Source organism: Pleurodeles waltl, chromosome 5 (genome assembly GCF_031143425.1).
Source record: "Pleurodeles waltl isolate 20211129_DDA chromosome 5, aPleWal1.hap1.20221129, whole genome shotgun sequence".
Classification (NCBI taxonomy): domain Eukaryota; kingdom Metazoa; phylum Chordata; class Amphibia; order Caudata; family Salamandridae; genus Pleurodeles; species Pleurodeles waltl.
The window spans coordinates 971,226,483-971,248,858 of record NC_090444.1 but is presented as its reverse complement, the minus strand read 5'-3'; the positions used below and the strand labels follow the sequence as shown (position 1 = coordinate 971,248,858).

The following is a 22,376-nucleotide window of genomic DNA, read 5'->3' as shown; positions in this document are numbered from 1 at the left end:
CCACCTTTACTGGGAACGTGTTTCTGAGTACCGATATTCTCATAATCTCTCCTGTCTTCCCTCGTTCTGTCTTCCTTCAGAGACTACAAGAGGCCCCATTTCAGGTGTAAGTAGCTCATCCATTCTTATTTTTATGTTTGCGTTCTCCTGCTTGTAAGGCATATCCATCTATTCCACTATCATCACCTCTTTTGTTTCTTCCATTTTAAATTCCTCTACCTCTCACAGCACGATTGTTTTCCTCCCAGATGATCAGCTGCCAGACTCCAGGAAAGGAGTGCGGCTAATGGTGTTGCCTTCCGCCGACTACATGAGTGATTTGGTCCCTTAACAAGGTGGGATAGTAAAGAAGGCTTGAGATGGGTTGGGAAGCTTACAGTGGTGATGGTGTCAAAGTCCTGCCGGTCTGTGCACTCTATTTCACCCTTATTTCATTGTGCCTATAACTCGTGTGTTTACAAAGCACTCCATCATCATGTTTTATTGGTAATATAATGCAGACACCTAAAGCCAGCTTTGCCTTCAGTGCTCCGTGCCAGCAAGAACATCCCCGGGGCACTCAAGGCTTTATTACCACAACATTTACTATTATCCCAGCACTTTGGCGGAGGGATCATACCAGGAGACGCTATTGCTTCACTGTCTAGCAGTGAAGTGGTTAGCAGTTGTGCTGCAGGTGCGGTGGCCCCGATGCCCAGAGGGTCTAGGGGCCCACGGAACCCTGTTTATTGCTGTTTTTTTCGCTAGCCCTTGTGCAGTCGGGAGACCCATTTTCCTTACACAGTCGACCACGCGCCACTGCTGTCTAGTTTACTTTGTTCTGTTCTCACCCTACGGGCATCCCTTCACAAAGCATTCTGAAGTTAAAGCTCGATGGTTTGCTGCACTTCAAAAAATACCACTATGAAAAATAGTGCAACTGCAGTTTTCTGGTCGTCAAACAGTGAAGGCATCACGCAGTGCATCTTCAAACCCCTAAAAAGAGGGCCTGAAAAGCTCGAATGTTGGACAACCGGGCTGCAGGGCCACATAGTTGACAGCCTGTACGAGAAGCTAACTCGTATTTCACCCAGTAATTTGTTCCTCTGTTTTTTGTGTTTTTTTAAATCTCACAATACACTGTCATGAGGTACACATCAGACCCACGCTGAAACTGCATTATCCCTGAGGTTGTTACATTGAAAAAGCTGGGAACATTTTTACTAACCGTTTGCACAAAGGCCCGGAAATGGCGGCTTTTTGCGCGAACGCGCTGCTGGGGGTCGTGACCTGCAGTTTTGTCTGCGCAGCTTGTTGTGCTGCTGGCGGTTCACGTGTGCGGCAGATAATGGAGGCTGCCATGAGAAGGGCATTGTTTATTGCATCGATCCAAGTACACAAACGGTCTTCTTTAAGCTCACAAGATCGACATCATAGTTTTGTCATGCTGGCGGCAGATCGCCTATCCAAATACCCATCATTTTACAAAGAAGAACATCGAACAAAAGGGTGTAACGCGGGGGCAGTGAGGCTTGAGTTTGGGGAAGTGAAAGGGCTATTTTTAAGTGGAGCCATAAACACGGTTGCTGCTTTTGCTTTTTTAAACTTGTATCTCTAAATTCATTTTGGATTTAATGTGCTTAATTATGACCAGAAGCCCCTTATTAAATGTTAGGTTGTCAATAAAAAGGTGGTTAGTCTGTACAGTAGATTGAGTAGCTGCTGTGAAGCTTTATGTGTAATCCGCAAGGTTACAGATTGGAACTCGAGCAGGGCCAGCTCTCTCTTTTGCTAGTCTCTTATGTTTTGTTACCTTATGCAGATTTGTAGAGTGCGCTATCAACAAGGAGGGTATCCTGGGTCTGAGCTGGTGTGAGTCTTGCCAATACTATGGCCCAACGGGGCTACCCGAATAGCCAGATCTCCCGATTCTTGCGGAATGCAAGAAGTGAGGAGGAGGAGGATCTTTTGTGCAGGTGAAGTTCATTTCACACTTTAGGCGCAATAAAGGAGAAGGCTCAACAGCCAGATCTGGTTTTCCATACTTGCAGGATGTGTGCAAGCAAGAGTCCTGAGGACGTGTGATGTCTGGAAGGTATCATTGTGGAGGTATGCTGGGCCAATGTTATGTAGGGCCTTCAAAGGGTGGATGAGGAGTTTAAAGTGTGCACGTTTGTGTTGGGCAGTCAGTGGAGCTCCTTCAGGTGTGGTGTGCCATGAGTGCAGTGTGGGAGGTTGAGAGTGATTTTGGCCGCCAAGCGCCAAATGGTTTGCAGCCATCTGGTGAACTTTTTGTTGATCCTGGCACGGAGGGTGTTCCTGTACTCCAGCGTGCTTGTGACAAGGGGGTGCCTGATGGTTTTCCGGGTGCTGAATGGGAGCCATTTGAAAATCTTCTTCATCACCTTCAAGGTATGGAAGCATGAGGTGGTGACTGGGGCAGTCATGTCGAGTTTGCTGTCTATGATGATCCGAGGATTTTGGCCTGGGTGGTGTGGGTGGATGTCGGTCCTAGCTCAGGTGGCCACCAGGTGGAATGCTACAGTGAAGTGCCATTCCCAAAGATCATGATTTTGGTCTTGCCGGTGTTCGGCTTCAGACATTTGATCTTCATTCTCTGGGTAATTTCAGTCATGCAGGCATTGAGCTTGAGCCGGGTACTCGGTGTCCTGACTCTGCGTAAGAGAAGGAGTTGTGTGATCGGTGTAGGAGAGGACATTGATGTCTTGAGAGCATAATATGCTGGCTAGAGGAATCATGTATGTGTGGGAGAGGGTCAAGCTCAGGGAGAATCCTTGCAGAACTCCGCAGATGAGGTCACAAGTGTCTCTGGTGTACCTTGCCAGGCCGACTGACTGGATCCTTCCAGTCAGGAAGGAGCAGATCCATTGGAGTGCATGTCCTTGGATTCTGATGACATGTAGGTATTGGATGAGGGCAAGGTGGGCGACCATTTTAAAAGCTGCGGAGAGGTGCAGGAAGATGAAGGCCAACATGCCTCCTCCAACCAGAGCCATGCAGATGTCATCCGTGGCAGTGATGAGGGCAGTTTCAGTGCTGTGATTTGGGTCTGAAACAAGAGTGAGTGGTGTCGAGGAGTTGGTGGTTGTTGAGATATTCGGTGAGGCATCTGTTGATGATTGTCTCAAAGACTTTGGCCGGGAATGGTAGCCGGGAAATCGGTCTGTAGTTGGCGAGCATTGAAGGGTCAGCATATGGTTTCTTCAGCAATGAAAGGACAGTTGCGTGTTTCCAAGCATCCGGGAATGTCGTGGAAGAGGTGGACGAGTTCAGAATGGGTGTGAGCATGGTGCTGATGGGTTGCAGTCCTCTGGAGATAGCATAATGGGGGCAGGGGTCTAATGGAGCCCTTTAGTAGAAAGAGTTCACTGTGGTGGCAGTTTCTCCCGGGGTGACGATGGGCCATGTGATTCGCATTGGTTCTTTGGATAGGATCGGGAGGCCTTTGATAAGGTCTGCCGGGTCCAGTTTTGAATTGGAATTGCTGTAAATGCAGAGGACTTTGTTGCTAAAGAATTGAGAGAGATTGCTGCGGAAGCCCTGCGAGGGGTGATCTAGTTGTATGTGGCCACTGTTGAGGTGAAATCCATCACAAAGGTGAAGATTTCTTTGCTTCTGATTTTCTGGTATGGACGCAAACCACCAGAGCGGCACATTTGGTGGTCTAGATCATTTGCCGGTGGCATCAGAGGGGCGGGTTTGAATGTGCTCCTGTCTGCATTGTCCTGTCTCATTCTCCAATGTGCTTCAGGTGTTTGCAGTTGCATTTCATCAGCCTAAGTTCCTCCACGTAACAGCTGGCTGGGAGGTGGGTCTAAATTTGTAACCAGGGGGATAGGTGTGATGTCAGGTGCTGATGCAGGGTTCAGCCAGGTTTCCATGAGGAAAAGTAGGTCTGGGGAGTTGTCATCCAGCAGGTCCCAGATCTCTGTGGTGTGCTTAGTGAATGATTGGGCGTTGAAGAGCATGCATGTGAGTGCCAAGTGTTGTGTCAGTGGTTGCAGAACTGGCTGAGTGTGAGAGAGTGGAGTGTTTGGTGCTGTTGCTGCGGGTGCAGTGAGTGTTGGGTGTAGGTAAGTGCATGAAAACTTGTGGGAAGTGCAGGAGAAAGCTTCCTACGTGTAGTGTGGTGCTCTCGAGGCAGCAAAGCGTGGAGCGGTGGCTAGGGTTCCTAGTCGCAGTATGGTAGTGGTGGGAAGGACTAGGATTTCGGCACTTGTCATGGTTCAGGCACGGACAGGCACAGACGTCCTTCGGTTTTGGACACCAGGTGCATGTCTGCTGCATGTTCATCCTGCAGCCTCCATTAAGTAGGTGCTGGGAGTGGAGGAGGAGTGATGTCACTTGCTGTGCAGAGAGATGATGAGAAATCAAGGGGTTCGAATCATAGTTGTCATTCAAATCTGATTTTTTGTGTGTGTATTTATCATCTGACCATTACTTGCTCTGGTTAGACACACAGTGTCACAGGCTGGAAACACCCTCAGCTTGTCTGTCATCACATCTACATTTATAAAACCACACACCAGTTGGTTTGCCCAGGAACTATTGTGTTCACCTTCAGAACAGCACAATGCTGAGTTAGAAATCTGCTCAAAGGTAAGCCTTGACTCTATACAGCACTGCTGTTTCTCCTCTGAACGCCTGTAGTGAGCGGCATAACACTTAAGGACTGTTGCTTACAGGTATTGCTTGTTTTGCTGCAGGCCACAACTTCGTCACAGAAAAATGTGTCACACTGGGTTCATCCTAACCTACTACCTGGGAATACAAATATTGTTTTCAGATTCCTTTCTTTAAGGAACAAGCTGCGGGAGGTAGTAAATCATCTGCAATTTAATAAAGACAATAAAACCGGATACTCTTGTGGTAATTTCAATTGCATTTTTTCTACAGTATCTCCAAAATAGCCCAGGATTTTCTGTGGGACTAACATTAGCGCCAAGAGACTAAGGGGGTTATTCCAACTTTGGAGGAAGTGGTAATCCGTCCCAAAAGTGACGGTAAAGTGATGGATATACCACCAGCCGTATTACAAGTCCATTATATCCTATGGAACTCGTAATACGGCTGGTGGTAAATCCGTCACATTTGGGGCGGATTACCACCTCCTCCAAAGTTGGAATAACCCCCTAAGTAATTTGCAAACGTGTGCTATAGGGAAAAAAAACAAGATAAAATAACATTATGCTCACAAATGCAAACAACATAAATCACTGTAAAATCTAGCCTTATATTTATATTGTGTGCCTTTTTTCTTTCTTTCAAAGGGGCCCTTCGGTGAGTGTTGTCACAAAAGACCTCAAAGCCCAAACTGACATCATTAAACAAACAAACATTCTAGAATGTATATTGTTGAACATTGTTAGAGATGGGGACCGGGTAAAGCGAACCGTTTTTAGGTTAGACGCGCAAGTGCTTTGACCAGTTGTAAGTATTGTGGACTTTTAACCACGCCCACCGCACGACCATCACTTTCACTCGTTCCTGCGCTTGCCTTTCAAAAATCCCTTGTTATCATTGGTAAATGCTTTATGTTTGTCCCTCCTTGGGGCGGTTTTGTTACCGACTTGCAGACTGACCCTGTTACATGGATAATTGTACGATTGCCGATACGTTTGACTGCTAGCGAACTTCCTTTTTTTTTATGTCTCTCCTTCATGCTCATGGCAGCCATGGTGCTTTGAATCGGCTCGCTTATGTCAACTATTTTAGTTTTTCATTTTTAATTTAAGTGGCAAGAAAAGTCCTGTTAGGAATTTACAACACTAATAGCTCTAACTCAAGCAAACGCAAGACCCACTGCATTGCAAATGTTTGTTTCTCTTTACTGGATGGACCTTTTATATCTTTCCTTTGATTGTTCATTTTCTTTAAATGATTTGAGCTTAGAATACAAGAAGTGCCTCACCTGCTTCAAACAGTGGAGGAAGTACCTTGAACAGGCCAAGGATCAGGGCTCCACAAGCTCTTGGATTTATCATGCTGTCTTGAAATTACACACATGATCGCATAGATGCTTACTACAGGGTGCTTTTGTTTTCATACACTTTTGAAACATACTCAAACTGTTACTAGCAGTGGAGTGTGGTATAGTCTCTATTAATCAGTGAATGAATAAGCAGCATCCTGTGTGACCTTTTATAAACCTAATGATATCCACCTGTGGGCGCGCGCATGTCAGTAGCAGCTGGCAACTACGAAGAATGGTGGGGCAGACAAATGGGTGGCTACAGACGTAAGGCGAATAATGACTATAAATAAAAAGAAAAAATCACTTACATTGCTTGCTACACGACATGTCTGACGTCCTCCTTGCTCTGGTCCATGTTCTTCTTCTCTGTCTCCTCCAGGCTCTAGCATGGCCTCCAACCAACTCCCCTAACCTTGGCTCTGCTCTCATGCTGCTAACCAGCATGAGTGACGTGCCAGGTTTGAAGGGAGTAGCCTGACTCAGTGCTCTCAAGGCACTGGAGGCCTGTGCTTTCTCTTACCCAGCTGTCTAAGACACCGGGGTTACAGTGGTTTAAAATGTGCATGTCTGGCTGGCTGTCACAAGACAGCCATCCAAAGAGACATGCGCACTTTCAACCTAAGTGCACAGCCCACCACTCCTCGCTGCTGCAGTAATGGCCTGCCCCATCCTGACACTCAGTTTGGGATGGGTTGGTGAACAATACAATTATAATAAATTAAATGTATTACTGTTTTATTTTTCATCTCTGGGGCTTTTCTGGGGGCAGTTTTGTTAGTGGGATGATGCTCCTCTGCCCTAATGAAGAAGCTGCTCCTGGCGCATGTGACACGTAGATTGTAGAGATTGCACTTGTTTTGCAGTGGGGTATGCAAGGTAACACTAGTTCCAAACTGGACTTGCTGGTGAATGGTAGATTCGCTTAGAAGTCCGAAACGATATCTATGATTAGTGTAGCGGGTGGCCCAGGGCAGAAGGGGCCAGTGCATTAAGGCCTAGTGCACCCCATGCTATGCTCCTGGGCCATTGAAGGGACATGTTTCCGCTGTAAGTGTGCAGTGGTGGGCTAAGCGATTTTGAAACCTATTTTGCTCCCTGGGGGGCTTTTTTTGTAAATATGAACTGTTACTAAACGTGCAAAGAAAATCAAGGCCTGATTATTTAAAAAGAAAGTGCCCTTACTTTTGTCTTTCTTTTAAACCCTTGACAACGCTTCCATGCTCCAACAAAAGTGAGGTATGACACAGTGCTGTCTGGGTGTGAAGCAGACACGCCTTTATGCACATTGCCCAAGAAATGTGTGAAGACGGTGGAGGCAAGTGGTTCTGACTCAGCACCACTGCCTCCAATGTGTGAAGGCTGCAGGACGCCGAGAGCGGAGTACCGTGCTCTTCATCAACATTTTGCCTTACGCCTACCACGACTACCAGCCCAGAGGATTTAGGAGCTGGTAGATTAAAGAGGCAGACTACAAAATGTGATTGGAAAACCTTTCTAAAATATAAGTAAACTGTTGTTAACAACAATGATCTAATTCTAAATAAGGCCGATATACATATTAAATACATGGAAAACTGAAATACCTGATAAATTAATGCACCTAATCTTTTTCTTATTACTGTCTAGTTGTGTCATCACTGCCCCCTTGGTATAAAAAAGCAACATCACTACACAGCTTTGTATTACAGTGCATGATGTAATTTTGTATTGATGGGGGCACATATTCACCAAACTTTCTCAGTGCCAGTGACCTCTTCACCTGGAAACCCTGAGATATAGTCAGATCAGTAAATGAGAGGAAAGCAAGTTTTTCAGTGGCCTGCTCATCTGCTACTAAAGGCATTTAAGTGAACACTACTGGGCAAATTTACAAAGGTCTTGCATTGCCTTTGCGTCACGCAAATATCTTTATTAATCCTCGTTACTTCCTCTTTCAACTTATGCTGCATTGTGTCGCACACATATATGCCTCTAATGATTGTTTTTGTGCAGGAAGGTGTTCCTTTCTGCACACAAACAATCCTGCCTGTAATGCAGGCACCCTTGCACCATGGTTCAAGGGTGTCTACATTCGCGCCAGGCAGCACACAGTGCACCAGCACACTGAGAGAGCAGAAATGTGTCAAATCGTAGTAGCTATGGCACATTTCTGCTCTCTTCCTTTCATACAATGCAGTGCAGCAAGTTGTCTTTCTGTCTTGCATGAAATATTGGTAAATCTGCACCTAGATTTTCAGCTTTTTTGATCAAAAACGTTACATCACTGAAATTTCAAGGTCAGCAGCTGATGAGGGAATGTTTAAGTTAGTATATGTACATAATGAACTGGTGGAGTTTAGCACAGGAGATGAGGAATGTAGCAGGAAATATCCACACCGTTTAAAACTTAAAGTTGGCCTAAAATTGACGTACTTTAAGATCATCACAATATGACAGTTGCAGACTACTAGCTAGCTCAGTGGCTTTATTTCCCTATTGATTTGTGCATACACTACAGGAGTGGATAAAGATGAGAAATAGTTCTTCCTGCCCTCATGCATTGCAACGCAGCCTGAGGGGTACTCCCAAACAACCAATAGAAAGAAAGTGCCACTAAAATACTCCTGTGGTTTGATATAAGATGTGATTGACAATGTCTCAACCAATAGCTGAAGGTTCCTGTGCCAACCTAAGAAACCAATAGCTAAAAAAGGCTGAAATAAAACCCCATGGAAAATGTACAGTATACAATATATTTACCATCTTGCAAGCACCATTACACATCATACCTAAAAAGGATATCCCAAGCCACTTCTTGGTTCCATCAAAATTAGATACTTAGAATGTAACATGCAAATGGTGAGAATCTGCTATACAAATGAACATACCATGTTTACCACCTCAAATAGGTTAATGTGAGTGACTCCTCCGTACTCACTGCACTGTTAACATTGAGTTTTGTGGTCAGCACAGACTGTGCTGTACTAAGGACCCGTCCTTGCTGGCCCAGTGACAGATGTCCTGGAGCGTAGCAAAGCAGTCCACTGACTGCAGCCCAACCATCGCACACGATAATTCATTCTGACCATGCAATGACTAGGTGTATTGTCTTTTAGGTGACAGACGGTTGTGTTGAACATAAATGCTACCCCATTTTGTTTTTTGGCAGCAACACAGATAACATAAGATGGCAGAAAGCTACACTGAGGGAGGAACATAGAGGGCAATATTGGATTCTTGGGTGGATAAAGGGAGGTGATCATTGCAGGGCTACCTTTTGTAAGATTGCTTGCTTGGGTAGAACCTCATACACAGAATGTTCTCAACTTGCATGTTGCAGGTAAAGACTGAGTAGATAATTTTCCAATGGCTTTGGTGCCTGTAAAGAGTCGCAGGTGATGTATTCAGTGGTTGCATTAAAGAAAGTAAAATAAACATTGCCCACCCCACTTTGAGAGTTCTGATGTCGATGTAGCGCCTTTGGATACTTAGAGGCATTGCTTGGGTCTCGGGTTCCCTTCTTGACAATGGTTATAATTCCACTTTTGTTGACTGTCATGACATTGCAACCCAGAAAGCTCTCCATGATCTTCCCAATCTAGAAAAGGATAGATCCAGAACAAATAGACCAGTTTCTTTCTGAACCCCACAGTAGCACAGGTAGACTGGATCTTATTGCTGCATATAAAAATATAGGTCGAGGAAAGGTGCAAGGGCGTAGTGAAGCACCTACTATATCAGCTTCAGTGTGCTGTTTCTGGCCTTACTTTTATGTGTGACTGAAGGTAATAAATGGAGAAAGAAGGCAAGATGCCATCTTACATCTGTTTGGTAGGGCACAGGGTTGGGACAAAGAAGCCAAGCAGGATGGCTAAAAGAGTGAGTATAAGTGAGTGGCAATTGAAGTGAGGGAATACAAAGAAGGAAGGAAAGGGTCTTACAAAGAAGGAAGGAAGCAATAGGAGAAGAAAGCACAAAACATGATTGTAAAGAATGAAAGAAAGCAAAGAAGGAAGGAAAGAAAATAAAAGAAGGTCTTCAAAAAGGAAGGAACAAATAAATAAAAAATGGAAGAAGGGAAAGAAATAATGAAAGCATGAAAATAGTATAACATGATGGGAACAAGGAAAGAATTAGGTAGAGAGGTAATGAGAGATGGTAGAATGGAAAGTAGAAGGGGAAGAAACAGTTAAAGGAAAGAATACGAATGTCTGTGCACCTTCAGGATTACTCAGTTTGCTCATTCACCTGCCATATGATTCAAAGTGGGGTGTGTTTTATTTTTCCGGCTATGCTCTTCGCCTGGATCACGTGGGTGAGAAAATGAGAAGGGGCAGCATCTCCTGCCACAAGGACATTTGTCTCTAAAGATACAAATCATATTGGTAATATTGTTGTTGCATATTGAAGAGATGGCTCGTTGATATTCGTCCACACCAACGCTATGGACCGCACCTTGCTGCACAGTAAACTCTTCAGAAAGAGGGCACGGACACTCGTTCACTTGGCTATGTTTGTTGCGAGCAGGCAACCAGTTAAATCATTTGAGATGCCACTAAGTAGGGTAACACTTTCACTAGCGGTTTGTGTCAGTGTAGAGCAGTGCAGAGTAGCACTTCATACGGTGAAGGAAGCCACTGGTCTCCACAGGGTAGGAAGGCATGCAAGAAGGGCAGGTTCTTGATTCCCGGTGATTCCGATTCCTACTCTTAAGTGTTGGTCAGACATACATCGTATTTCCTCTGAGAACTCCCACTTCTACCATGCTGCTTGGGATCACAATGATGCTCCAAGAAGGATACTATTGTGGAGACTTCCCCTTATTCAGAGGACAGCAAAAGAAGGTGGACTTAATGGAAAGCTAATGTCCCTTCTTTTTGCCTGGAACATGCTAGCGTGTATGTCTTTACTGTGCTTTAACATATTGGACTCCAAAATTAAGAAGTTAATGCCTGCTTTTGAGCTGTGCAATCATATAGAAAGACCTTGCCATTCGTAGTTATTCAATCTGAACAGAGTTAATGATTTTTTGGTGGATTAGGAACAGTTTAGTCCGTGTGTGCATGAACATGTGCAGTGTGTGGCATTTGAGCCTAGTTTTGTTAAAGCATTGAAAGCTACATATATCAAGTGTCTTGATGGTTCATTTGTCTCAAACTTCCAGAAGGCTGTGGCAAGTTGTGTTACCTATGGGATGCACAGACACATTGGCATGTAGCTTGTAAAGTCTGGTAGAAAGATGTGAATTGCTCTTTTTAGCATAGTTTCTGACCACATTATAGGTTTAACATTTATCCTGCTTATGGAGTCTAGTTTGCTCAGTAAGTACGGAAGGATATATTTGTCCTGTGCCTTAGTACTGTTCCTGTTAAGTACTCTAATGAGAGTCACATATTGGAGAGAAGATCTATTACGCCACAAAGAGTAGTTCGAAGAGTATGTAACATCAACAATGATGCAATACAACCAGTAGGCCTCTATCAAGGCTACATGTGACAACTTCACAGAGCCTTGAAGAATACAATACGTCTACATTTGGAATATATTTTTGACTTTTATGGGAGTAAGCAATATCCCAAGGAGTAGTCATAGAAATCTATAGTAGTCTTGGATTTTCAAGAGTAACCCTTTATCCTCCTCTACACTTCGCTAGGTGGATTACTCAGTACGTGAACAAGTATGGCAGAAATGGCCAGGTCGGTCAGAATGTTTTGTAGAGCCAAGATTCTTGAAAGAAAACATGTTTTCAGGAGAAACAGTTTAATCTTACCTGGCAGCTCCAGCATTTGGTTCCACCTAGATGGGTGGTTCCATGCTGACCCATCATAAGTGAACAGGCCAGGCCTGCTTTTTCGGTCTGGCTACAGGCAACTTAAATTGTTTATTACCTCATATCATCAATTGTGTTGATGTTTGGATGCCTTAGACCAGCGGTTCTTAACCTGTGGTCCGGGGACACCTGGGGATGCCAGGAGGCTTACTCAAGTGGTCCACGACCTGCTTAGAAAATTAAACAATATCAACGCATTCCAAAAGTGTATATAAATAAAGAATCAAAATGGAAGTCAAACATTTTTTAAATATTCTGTAAATGTGTAGGAATATTAAATTGAAGGCTAAAACTCAGGTTGGTATACTCAGATTAATTTGTGGGAGTAGTGCAAGTGTGGAAAATAGAATATAAATGATATAAGGCCTCACTCAGTTCAATTTAGAAAAGTTCGAATCTTCCCATTTAAATTTACAATTAGATGTTTTTTATATTTGTGAATTAAACATTTATTTATTTGTGTATCTGTTTGATGAATACTTGTTTCAGTATTTTTAAGTATTGTTTTGCGGTTCAAATAATCGAAATTTCTTTGCATGCTGCTAGCTTCCACTAATGATTCAGTGTGGGTCCCTCTAATGATTACGTGGAGTCCACAGAAATCAAGGGCTTAAGAACCACTGCCTTAGGCTGTCATAAAGAGTGTAAATCAATGTCAATCACTCTTGAATATTTGTTTATTTCACTTTGCAGTCATGACGGCATATTTTTGGATTTATAGCTTTTTATGTTACCAAAGAAAAGACGAGCACACACATAGACTTTCTTCAAGATGCAACAGAAATACTGGCCCTTTATCAAATGACCAACCGGGCAATATTTTGATGTGCATGTCCCTTATGTTCATCACTTAAATGGCGACTACGATTACTGACCCCCTTGCACTCTTCTTTGAGAGTACAGCTTAGCTCTCCTAATTAAGTGCATTCAGCAAAGAGTCCGTTCTCCCAGTTTCCATATTGTGGTAGCCCAAGATGTTGCTCCATTAGAGGATTTTCTTTCTAGCATAGCTAAGGACAACACACATAAAGTTGCTTAACTACGTCCAGTCACTATACTTAAGAAAAAGCCAGACCTAATGGATTTATCAATGTTTTTTACTATAAATAATTGGACCATGGGTCCTCAAACGTGTGCAGGTCAGAGGAAAGAGTGCTGGCTGTTTACCATCTCTCCTCCCCAGTGATGGCTCTTGAAATGGCAACAGCACGTTTAGCTTATTTTCCCTGCATAGTAAAGCACCCTTCAAAGAAGAGGGTTGTCACTTCTCATTTTGTATAAGGGCTTCCAGAGTGGAAATGGCCATACAAAATGTTTCAAAATATCTACAAACCTACAAGCCTAAGGGTGTTCCGTACATTTTGAATGGCCATCCCCATGACACTTGCCCTATTGAGCCCAAACCATAAACATATGACAGCAGCAAATTCATCATGGTGACCTTGAATGCCCATTACGATCTACATATCATGATTCTAATAATCAAGATTTGCCATAATTGTTGTTCATAGGGGTAAAACAGGGTTGTGGTCAGGCCTATTGTAAAGTGAGCAGAGGGAGTGAAGTCAGTGCTGAAGCACACTGTAGTCAGAATATAGGGGGGGGCAAGATTTCTTTTTGTTTCCTTCATGGAGCTCATGTAGCATTACCTAGCCACACTGGCGTCACAATCTAACATAAAACAAACAAAGCTACAGAAAGATCTTGTGTAGAGAAGGTGGTGCTCCATGCCACATTTTACAATATGTTTCTCCTCCCTCAGGCATCAAAACCTGAAAAACAGGTCTTGCAGTTAATAAGGGCATATGTATATACTGGGGTTCAACTATAAAAAGATGTCAGTGAGCAAATAGTATTTTTTTTAATTAAGGGCTTTATAACTAGGTGTGTGTGTCACCTTACGGGCACATTGGAGTGCTGTGTGTGTTGGCCTCCTGCACCACTAATGTCCCTCATGCAGTGACCCCTCATAATCGGAAGCGAGATGGAGATGGCAGTGTGGCTTACAGTAAACGCCCAGGTGCAATGCTTAGCATGGAAAACATAGAGCTTTTTCAGGCCCCTTCATTCCAAGGGCCGACAGCTTTTTGGGCACCAGTGGGCAATACTGAACTAGGCAGCACAGCCTTTGTTGTGCAAACATAGCATCTACACTTTTGCTGACAGCAGCTACCCCCAGGGGCAGCTCCTCCATTAGGGTGGTGGAGTGTTGCCCCCAACCTCACCCACCACCAGCAGCGGCAGCTGCAATACCTTTACAAGAAAACGATAATAAACTGTGTTTATTATTGTTTTTTTGTAAAGGGGCTGGCCACGGGGGTGACGAGCAGTGCACTCCCCCTCAGAGCGCATGTGTGTTTGGCTGGCCGTCTTGGGCCGGCCAAACACACATGCGCAGAAGGCTCTCTCCAGCCCAGCAACACAGTTGCCGGGCTGGAGAGAGCATGTACAGGCTTGCAGTCTGCCTGTGAGCGCCTTAGCTGGGCGCTCCCAGCCAATCCTAACGCTGCACCGAGCAGCATCAGGATTGGCCGCTGGACAGGCTAGGATCCTGTGTCTGCAGTGACGAAGCAGAGGAGGGGAGCGGCATGGCGGTGTGCAGGTAAGTGTTTTTAAAAATATATATTTTAATGTTTATCCCCCCTCCGTGCGTCGCCCTGCCCCTTCCGCGCTCCACGAGCCACAACTGGCTGCTCCTGCTATAGCACCTAACCATCCCATTGGTTCTATCTCATTACCAAGTAAGAATGGAAGCATTGAGAGATTTAGGGGTATGTGGAGGAGGTGGCATGACTGATTTTTTTGGAAGTCCCAACAATGTTTTCCTCAGGGATGGGTTTATTTTGTACAGCGCAAAGTCCTGGCGCATTGTTGTCAGTACTTAATATGTGCAGATGAGGGGAGCCAGCACTCATTTTTTCAGTACTGGGGCTTAGCTTTATCATCAAACTTTAATCTAGAGTAATAGAGAAAAATAGAAAAGGGTGAAAGGAGGAAAATAAAGATCGGAAAAAATGGTAAAAGAAAAAACAGGAATGAAAAAGTGCCTGCAAGAGAGTGAGATAAGGAGACCGGAAGTGCAGATTGATAAAAAGGCATACAAGAAATATTGTGTTGTTTTAGGTGGTTGATGTGCGTCTATTGCTTACTATTCATGGGTTTTCTTATAACTCTCATTTGTTGCCTTCTAACTGGCAACACGAGCCGGCTTCACTTCCTCTTGTTTTGGCTGGAGTAAGGACCAAGTGCTTCTCGCTTCATGTGGATTATGGTCCTTCCTTTGCTGGCACTGTGATTGAGGGGCTATTTTTTTATTTTCTTGCTTCTTCCCCTCATACCCCAATCCTTGTTGCTTCTCCCCTTTCCCTGTCTATGTGACTTCTTTCCCTCCGACCTCCCAGTCTGTTTTGCTTCTTCCTCTCCCACCACTCATCTGTGTTTCTTCTCCCCATTCCCCCACCGGGTGTGGTTTCTTCTCCTCCCACCTCCGTGACTGTGTTGTGTCATCCCCTGCCACACTATTGGCGGCGTTACTTATTCCCCTCCTACACCCTCGTAGACCCTGTTGCTTATTCCCCTCACCCCCAACTACCATGGGAAAAAAAGAACTGACAGCCTCCGCTGGCCACTTCACAGTGTTTGTTTTTCCTGTCCCATTGACTAAAATACACCCGCCCTCCTGTTGTTGTCTACCTCTACATGATTGGCAAAGCCAATAGCTCTCCCAAAAGAGAGACCTATTGGCGTTGCCAATGGTTGTTTCTTTTCTTATCTTTCTTACAAATGAAGCACTAGCGCCCACTGGACCTTCTCAGAAGAAGGTCTCAGGTGGCTGCTCAATAAACACTGGGAAACAAGCAATTTACACAACGCTATCGCTGAGAGCGGCATGTGGGTCGAAGAGATGCCAGTTTATCTTAATAGTGTCCAAGACAATGTCACATCCAGTTAGCCACCCTGCTACAGAGCCACGCCAGGCTTTGGAAATAGTCCAATCTCAACCGTAATAGCATGCGCCAATTTTAAGTCGAAACCATGTGTGGTTCCCTGAAAGAGAAAATCGTTATCTGTTCAAGTGTCTGAATTAAAGGTTAAGTAGAGTCCTGTTACTAGGTTAATAGAGGCCTTTATATGTGTTTTCATGCATTGCAATTAAAGTCATAATAAAGAGGAAAATAATCATTAAAGCCAATGAAGCAGGCTAATTAACAGGTCGTTCTTTCTGCATTTTGTAAATGTTTGTCACAGTGACTTTAGTTTGGGGGTGTCGAATTACATTGATTAAATGAAAATGGCATTTTGTGCCTCCCACACTAGGCGCTGCATTGTAGACAAATATCTGTTTTCAAATTTGGTGGAGGTGATAACTGTGATACAGAAAGCAGAATTTATTCAGGATCTCAGTGGAAACACAGAGGTTGGAGCTCATCTTTCAGACAAATTAACCACAAACCTCGTCTCTTTCCTGTATGCTTTTAACTGGCCACTCCATCGAGTGCTATAAAGAATTCCGGACACTGCTGTACTGTTGAACCAACTGAGGGCCTTTTCGGGCACAGCAAAATGGACGAAAAAGAGACCATATTGAGCAAGCATTGGTAAAGCTAAAGGATTTGGCTTTAATTTTTCCAAGACAAGTAAACACAGACATTCACAGATGCTATTTAGTACAGTAAACCCTTTCCTTTTGACTTTGGCAATGCTTGGAAAAAAGTCAAAAATTATATTTGTTTCTGTATATAATGAATTTCCAACTGAGGTGAGCAGGAATAAAAGAAATTCTAGCTTACGCGTCAAGAACTTTCAATTCTATTAAGGACACGGAAGCGAGGATTGTGCTTTCTCTTTCTTTTACTGTCTCAACAGCAGCCAATCAAATAACATTAAAACAAAAACATCACTTCCCATGATGCTCTACAATGATGTCACATGGCCCAATCATAGCTTAGGACCTTAGTCTATATAAATCATGACCCCAAATGTCACTTCCTCTTTCTCTGTAAAGTCAGTTAAGTACCAAAAACACAGCAGAAACGCAACTCCTTACAGATTGACCCTTTCAAAATCAACTAGATCCTAAGTCCAGGACACTGCAAGTCGAGCTCAACAGGAGCCATAACCAGAAGGAGCAGGAGCCTTTCCAGTAGAAGAACCGAAATCCATGAATTTGACCTCTCCAAAAGCTGAAGATCAGTAGGTCCTTCATTCATTGTGTGATCAGACCCTAAAATGACAAAATTGAAGGTAATATTCTTCATAATGTAAAGAGTATAGATTTAACAAAACGCCTGTGTGCAAAATCCATAAGTCAGGAGGGTAAAACCCATAAACATTTATAACAATAAATCACAAAATATACTTAACACTAGACCTTTATATGAGTCATAAAGAGTTATGGGAGAGATAATCCTCACCTCCCTGTCCTTAATAGAATTGAAAATTCATGATAGACATTTTTTTATATTATGTTAGGACCGAAGGCTTCGATTATGCTCGTTTAAAGCTGTCCAATTACCACAGTTGCTAAATCAACAACTGGTTTATGATAGAATTTACAGAAAGTAGACTCAGAAGACCAGTCCGCTGCCCTCATACTGTCCTCCAGACGAAAACCTAAAGCATAGGTCGTGGAAGCCATGGCCCCTCTGGCTGAATGAGCCCCAAATTTTGATGTATCTATTCCAGCTTCACTCATCATCCATCTCAACCATCAAGATAATGTAGCGGGAGACTCTGTTTTAAAGGGTTTCTGTAAAGATATTAATAATTGTCCTCTAGAGTCTTATCTGATTTCTTCAGTGCAATTTCATATGCTTTCAAACATTGTATGACACACAATTGTGGGTTTTCAGGAAACATAGTATATGTTACCAACCTGCAATTAGTTTTCGTTCTTCTTGTGATCATAAAGGTAACACGCTCCAGAGAGTACACTCTCCCTGCTAAATCCAGCGCCTCAACATCTGACCCTCTTTTACAAGAGATGAGACAGAGCAACATAGTTAGCTTCACTGAGATCTGTTTTCTAGAGAGATAACGATTAGATGGCCACTTGTCTGAAAATCTCAAAACTATCTCAACATTCTATAGGTAAGAATATCGGACCTGAGGAGGATTTGACATGCAAATTCCTTTCATTATCTTGCAGACCAAAGGATGTTCCCCTACAGGTTTACCTTCAATCGGCTCATGACCAGCAGAAATGGCAGACCTGAAATTGTTGACTGTTCTGTAAGCTAATCCTGAACCTGCAAGTTCAGCTAAGAAATTGACAATCAAGTCAATGTCCGACCCCACAGGATCTAAATCCCGCACGTCACACCAACTACTCCAGTTCCGCCAAGCTGAGGCATACCGCTTATGAATGCCTGCCACCCATGCTTGCTTGATGAAATCTGCAGCTTGCTGCGAAATGCCTGGGGAATTCCATCTTGACCTGAAACCATCCAGGCCATTAACACCAGTTTCTCTGACAGGACTAAAGGATGTTGAAGGCCTTCCGGACTCATCAGAAGATTCTGACGAGGAAGAATGAGAAGCGGGGGAGCTACCGAGACCCACTGCTGGGCTCTCCAGAATGGGGTCACGAGAACAATCTCCACTTCTGTTGCTGTACGTGAGTAAGAACCCTGAGAATCATCATGAATGGGGGAAAAGCATACCCCCGATACTGACTCCAGTCTTGGAGAAAGGCATTGTCGCCAGAGCCAGAGGGTCTGGACGCCTGCTGAAGAATTTTGTTATCTGAAAACTGAGACGTGATGAAAAAAGATCCACGTCGCAAGGACCCCACTCCCTGAGTATCTGGTCAAAAAGTATTGAATCCAGTTTCCAATCACTGGAATCCCTCAGGTACCTGGAGTTCCAGTCTGCTATGGTATTCTGGGAGCCTGGCAGGTAATCCACCGTAACAACCAGACGATGACTGAGGCAATAATGCCAGAATTCCTTGGCTATTTCTGCCAGAATCCTGTATTTCTTCCCCCCCAATTTGTTGAAATATCTGACTGCCGAGATATTGTCCATCTTCAATAAAATACAACAATCTGTCTTCTGACGGGACAGACTCTTTATGGCAAATGAGCCCGCTAGAAGCTCTAAACAATTTATGTGGAGAATCCGTTCCTACCTCGACCATCGCCCCCCCCGTCACCATTGAGATGCATCGTGCCCCCCAACCCCACTGACTGGCATCCAATTTGATCGCTACGTCTGGGTAAGATTCAAAAATGGGTCTGTCGTACCAGGCTTCCATATGCTCTAGCCACCAATTAATTTCCATCCTGACTTCATTGGATAAAGGAATCTGTTCCGAGTAAGTCAGGACCTTCTGAAGGTGTTGGATTTTTAATCTCTGAAGAGCACGATAGTGAAGTGGGGCTGGGAAAATGGCCTGACTGGAAGAGGCCAGGAGACCTACTTTCCTGCAATCTTCCTCAATGACACAGTCTGACTGGCTAATGCAGACCTCAATTCCCTCTTGATGCTGCAAATCTTTTGAGAAGGAAGGATAAGTTGGGACCGGACTGAATCTATCTGAAAGCCCAGGAAGTCTATCACCTGAGAAGGACTCAATAGTGACTTCTGCACATTGATAAGAAATCCCAGATCCTGCAAGAGCTCAACAGTCCACTCTAAATGACTCCGGAGAGTCTATGCATCTCAAGCTATCAATGATATGTCGTCCAGATAAATTATCAAACGCACACCTCGGGCTCGAAGTGACTTCACCACTGGCCTCATCAATTTGGTGAAGCACCAGGGTGCTGCAACAGGCCAAAGGGGAGAGCATTGAACTCCAAGCAGTGACCCCTCCATAGAAATTGTAAATATCTCCTGTGGGGAGGAAAGACGTAAATCGAGAAATAGGCGTCCTTGAGGTTCAGCCGGACCATCCAATCGCCTTTTAATAATATGTCTCTCAACATGTGTATTCCTTCCATTTTAAAGTGCCTGTACAAAATCCAGTGATTGAATTATTTTAGGTTTAACACAAGGCAATGACCTCCACCCTTCTTGTCTACTAGGAAATTGGGGCTGATAAAACCGAAAGGGTGAGGGGAGGAAAAACATATTGCCCCTTTGTTGAGCAGGGCCTGAACCTCTAAGTCTATAAAAGATCGAGTGGTTGACATCAGCTGAAAATGCCACACTACCTGGGGGAATGCAGGGACGCTGCTGACATTTTGAGGCATTCCCCTGGCCGAAACACAGTAACGCTGTGGAGACCATGGCTTGGCCCCGGCCCTGCTGGAGGCCTCACAAGTGGTCCTGGAAATTCTGGGAACAAGATACCGCCTGAGAGGGGAAGATGGTGGGTCCAGACGCTGTAAGCAACTGCAAAACTTTGCAGTTGAGCATTAATCCCACAATGCTGTAAAAGGCGTAGGCAGGACAAGATGGTGACTGGCCTAGGAGGATTCCCCTCACAGTGGGACTCCGTATCAGTAGGAAAACAGTGAGAGAAGCTTCCACTGTGGGGTCCCCAAAATAATACCTGGGAAGTAGCTGGGAGAGGTGTCACCCATGGTGGCTGTCAATCATTGGTGGAGGGCATCCCACCTAAAAACAGAATTCATGTGTGACAACTGTGGCCCCCTTGGGAAAAGTGTAAGTGACGTCCTCCAAGAGTGGCGAGTAAGCAGTTGTGCATGGCGGCGCAGGGCAGGGGTGGTAGCCATAGTGCAGCCTTTTCTGTTGGAGCACATGGGTCTGTCAGAAACTGCCCCACAATTATGTAGAAGGACAAGAGGAGCTGTGGGCCCACAGATAGGCCTCAGTTGGAGGTGGCCCTTACCCCATTGAGCTTGAGGAGAAATTCCACTCAGAGGCAGCCATTGCTGGGTCTTTTGGTCTCAATATGAGATGCTAGACACAGGATTCGATGTATGACCCAACATTAGCTCACTCAGCACTATGGGCACCAGAAGGACAAAGAAGGACAGCAACATAAGGAACATACGGAACTTGCTAAAACAAGGCTCATCCAAGACAATTGGTAGACTGGTATGTCATAGCAGCTATGGGGAGAGGGAGGCGACTGCAGGAACCATCATGGAAGATGCAAATGATGACAAGGTCACCAAAAGCATTACGATGCAGTTTTTTCAAGACATCAAAGTGGAAATAGTGACATTGTGCAAAAATAAAGCACGCCCTGAAAGACGTCAGAAAAAGCACTCATGACCTGGGGAGTTGAGTTAACACTCTAGAAATGACCCAAGATGAGAGAAATCTAGATGCGAGTAAAGAGGGCCTTTTGCCAAATAATATGTCCAATACACCCTAACAACACTGTTAGAGCAAGGGATAAACCGGTCCAGATTGACAGAATGCGCAATGCCATGGCGCAAGATCCGGGATCAAAAAACAGCCTTTATATGTGAAATGCTTGCTCCACCATGAGACAAGGAGTATGTGATGGCAGAAGTGCCAAAGAATGGGACACTCTCATATAGAGTGATGACATTCAAATATCTCAGCATATATACCCTGTCAGACTATAGACACTGCAAGAATGAAGGGACCTAACAGTCTTCTTGGGAGAAAAACTAATTAAATACAACTGGGGGGAACCCTTTCCGCTTCACCTTTCACTGGAATGGGAAACAACACTCAACCAATGCTTGTGAAATCTTAGGTCTGAATTTATAGGTCGTGGCAAAGAAGAAATCATGAAATGGTGACCTGTCAAGTCCTTAGGGCCCTGAGTGATGGTGCATCGCTAGAAGACACCAGTGGCATTTCCTGAATAAAGTGAAGATCATAAAGTGTCACATAGCATTCCTGGGGAGAGCTTCAGACGTCTAGGGGAGCGGGCTCTCGTGAAACTGGAAACACTAATGTGGCCGGGCTTGATTATTGTCTGTACAATATGCATTATGAGTATATAAATGTCTAGGGAGGTTGGCCAATGGAGTGCAAGGAGCAGGGGCCAAATGTGCCATTTGAAATACTAGTTGTAGCCCTCTGCTAGAGTAGGGTGGATTTGAATGTTGATAGAGGAAGACTCGCCACTGTGATATCTGAGACTTACCTCTGTGTATGGTGTCTTCATGTTAGCTCATTGTTAGCTAGTCGTACAGGTTGTTTCATTGAGTTGGATGTGAATAGTTGTGGTTCGTATTTTGTTAGTTGTGGGGGACGCAGGGGCAGGGGACCATAACCACTTACACTGTATTTACACACATGGTAACTCTTTCATATTTTCCTGTTCATGCACTAGCGCTAGCCATGACTGAGTGGCCTGAATGACAGTTTTCACAGGTAAATCTTATAATGTAGTTGGCTAAACAATCCAACTAGGATGAAAGCCATATTAGATGAACTTGTCAATTCTAAGAAGGGACCTCAAACTGGTTATGAGCAGCAGGTTAGATGAAACACAACATACTTGTGGGGACACATCACAACTAATGGCTCCAGGGAAATCCAAACTGGAAACATTGTGACTGGCTGACAGCTGGAGACATAAGCACCCACTGGCAATAGAATACTTCCACTATTCAACATCACAACAATGCTACTGAATGTTAGATCATATCTTTTTGGATAAGAGATTGCTGCCCAAAGATAAAAGATGTCTCTCAGGAA

At 44.3% G+C, this 22,376-nt stretch overlaps 1 protein-coding gene and 1 long non-coding RNA gene across 3 annotated transcripts in view; one reads left to right on the top strand and one right to left on the bottom strand.

Moving 5' to 3' along the window:
• The window catches only part of HIVEP2 (HIVEP zinc finger 2), a 420,117-nt gene that overhangs the window by 271,736 nt on the left and 126,005 nt on the right, over positions 1–22,376 (top strand). The window lies entirely within an intron of this gene.
• The window catches only part of LOC138296203 (uncharacterized), a 48,705-nt gene continuing 42,868 nt past the window's right edge, over positions 16,540–22,376 (bottom strand). The window contains exon 3 of the long non-coding RNA XR_011203787.1: positions 16,540–17,007. This is a non-coding gene — a long non-coding RNA (uncharacterized lncRNA). The remainder of the gene's footprint in view (positions 17,008–22,376) is intronic.